The 2,772-nt window shown below is 55.6% G+C and overlaps 1 pseudogene; it reads left to right on the top strand.

Annotated features, from left to right (window-relative positions):
• Positions 1 to 1,052: 1,052 nt before the first annotated feature.
• On the top strand, positions 1,053 to 1,656 carry LOC132009145 (histo-blood group ABO system transferase-like; annotated as a pseudogene).
• Positions 1,657 to 2,772: the final 1,116 nt, after the last annotated feature.

Here is a 2,772-nt window from a genome sequence, read left to right as displayed (position 1 = left end):
GCTACCCTCAGCACCTGTGTGAAAAAATCAGTCTCAGGGCACCTGGGTGGCTCAATCATTAAGCATCTGCCTTCAGCTCAGGTCATGATCCCGGGGTTCTGGGATCAAACCCCGCCATGTTGGGCTCCCTGCTCAGTGGAGAGCATGCTTTTTCCTCTCCCACTCACCCTGTTTGTGTTCCCTCTCTAGCTGTCTCTCTCTGTCAGATAAATAAAACCTTAAAAAATCAGTCTCAGAGGGGCTCACCACCCTTGCTGACAATAAAGGATCTGCTGTCCCCACTGTAAGTCCCCTCAGAGGGACAAGACTTCCAACTTCTAGGGCCTAGGTAGATGTAGACCGGGACCTGGAAGCTTCCAGGATTCATGGCTGGGGCCTAAGCAAGCCCCCTGTTCTTCCAGCATTCCCCTTTCCCCTTCCCTGCCAATGGGCTGGACCTGATTCCTGATCTGGAGTAGTTCGAGGGTGACCCCTCCTAGGTATAGCAGTGGTTGACTAATGGAACTATCAGCAAGAGGCCCAGTAGCCTTTACAGGAAGACCCTTTAGGGGGTGGAGACAGCTCTATGGGGGCCAGTGACAGCCCCCTCAAAGCAAAGTGGGGCAGGAGGCCAGCCCTGCTGATTCTGGCCAGTCTGTAGGCCATAGAAAGGAGGGCTGTGCCCAAAGGTGCTCTGCTCCAGGCAGGTGGGGACAGGACCTGCAGGGGGTTGGCCAGGTGAGGGCACCTGCAGGGTTTGCCAGGGAACTCGGCACAGTGGGACTGTTTCTAGCACCATCATGCTGACTGTGGGGTTGGTTTCCTGCCTCTGAAGCCTCAGGCTTCTCTTTACACAATGGGGTGATGATGGGCCCCATCTCTGGGAGTAGAAGTTAGGGAGGCCCCACAAGCAGACTTGCTCAGAACAGGCTGGGAGAGTAGCTGTTGCTTAAAGCAGCTCAGGGCCTGCCCCCATGAAGAAGGTGCACATGTCCATGGCCCCCAGCTCTGGAGTCACGCTGCCAGCCTCTGACAGTGACATCTTCCTGCCTGTCCCCCTTCCCTGTAGATAGGTGGTCTTCCTGGAGCTGTTCCTGCAGGGATCACAGAAGCCCATCATGGTGGGACACAGGGTCACCTACTAGGTCCTCACCGAAGAGTGGGCAGCCAGGCCTGAGTGCACCTCTGGGAGGGCTGGAGGGTGGTGGTCCTTGAGGTCCCCGGAACCACACAGCGGCAGGACGTGTCCATGCAGTGCATGGTGATGGTCAGCTGCTTCTGTGAGCAGCACTTTCTCTGTGAGTTGGTTGACCTGGTGTGTGCAGATGTGGACATGAAGGCTAGCAACCCTGTGGGCATGGAGATCCTGTCCCCCTTCTTTGGCACCTTGCTCCCAGTTTCTACTTGGTGTCCCATGAGGACTTCAGCTACCAGCACTGACCTCAGTCCCAGGCCCACTTCCCCAGGGACCAGGGTCATGTTTACTTACATGGGGGCCTACTGGGGGGGTTGGTGGTGGAGGTTCACCAGCTGACCTTGGCCTGTCACCAGGAGGTGGTCAACATGGCTAATGGGATTGAGGTTGTGTGGCATGACCAGAGCCATTTGAACAGGTACCTGCTGGACCACAAGCCCATCGAGGTGCTATCCACGGAGGACCTGTGGGATCCGTGGTAGCTGGGCTGCCGTCCTTCCCACTGCCCCTGCCACATCATGAAGAAGCTGATTTGGGCATGCCCAAGGATTAACAAGACATTCAGTACTCATGAGAGGCTGTCCCGGGAGGACATGTGGGACCCACGGCATCTGGGTTATTCCCTGGAGGCCTTGTGGGACCCGTGGCTGCTGGGCTCTTTCCTGGAGGACTTATGGGATCTGTGACTGCTGGGCTGTACCCAGAGGTCCTGTGGGACCTGCAGCTCCTGGTCTGTCTCCTCTAGGACCTGTAGGACCTGTGGCTGCTGGGCTATCCCCAGAGGACCTGTGGGACTTGTGCCTCCTGAGCTGTCCCCTGGAGGACCTGTGGGACCCATGGAGGCTGAGCTGCCCACCCCCCCTTCATGAAGAAGCTGATATTCAGACCATGCCCAAGAATCAGCAGGACATCCAGGACTCATGAGGGGCTCTCCCGTCTCCATCAGGGGGTGCTGTCCTGAGCAGAGCTGTCAGACCAGGTTCTTACTTCTGTTCCCTCAAGGGAGACCATGGACCCAGCACTGCCCGCATGGGTATGTCCAGGGCCCCCAGCTTCACCCGCACACAGGAAGACTGCCTCAGGACACAAGGTCCTCTCTTTGTGGTCACTACATTCTGATAACTTCTAGGTCATTTGCAGCTGGGGTTGGCTCAAGTTTTATGCAGATGTTTTTCTGTGTCAATGCTGAGCAGCCATCTTTAAAAAGAACAATCGAGGGAAAGGTTTTTCTCCCTGACTGTAAACAGACACTGCCTGGTGGGGCTGGAAGCAGCCCAGCAGCAGCTGTGGAGCCGGCTGTGGGCCCTGACTAGATCTTCCCTCCCAGACCCTGCACCTTGCCATGGCCATGGGGCTTCAGAGTGAGGGGTGTGCCGAGCCGCCTCTCAGACCTCCAGTCCTCTGACTGCCAGAGGCTGTGGCCATGGCTGCTAGCTCAGCCTCCAGGAACATGGAGCCTTCTGGGTTATGTATAGTTTCTGCCTTTGTTTTAATTTTTGTTTTTTAAATTTAAGTTAATTTTTTAAATTTACATTCATTAGCCAACATATAGTACATCAGTAGATTTTAATGTAGTGTTCAGTGATTCGTTAGTTGCC

This window comes from Mustela nigripes, unplaced genomic scaffold (assembly GCF_022355385.1).
Source record: "Mustela nigripes isolate SB6536 unplaced genomic scaffold, MUSNIG.SB6536 HiC_scaffold_5506, whole genome shotgun sequence".
NCBI classification, from domain to species: domain Eukaryota; kingdom Metazoa; phylum Chordata; class Mammalia; order Carnivora; family Mustelidae; genus Mustela; species Mustela nigripes.
The sequence above is the reverse complement of the archived record's forward strand: the minus strand, read 5'-3'. Positions and strand labels throughout refer to the sequence as shown.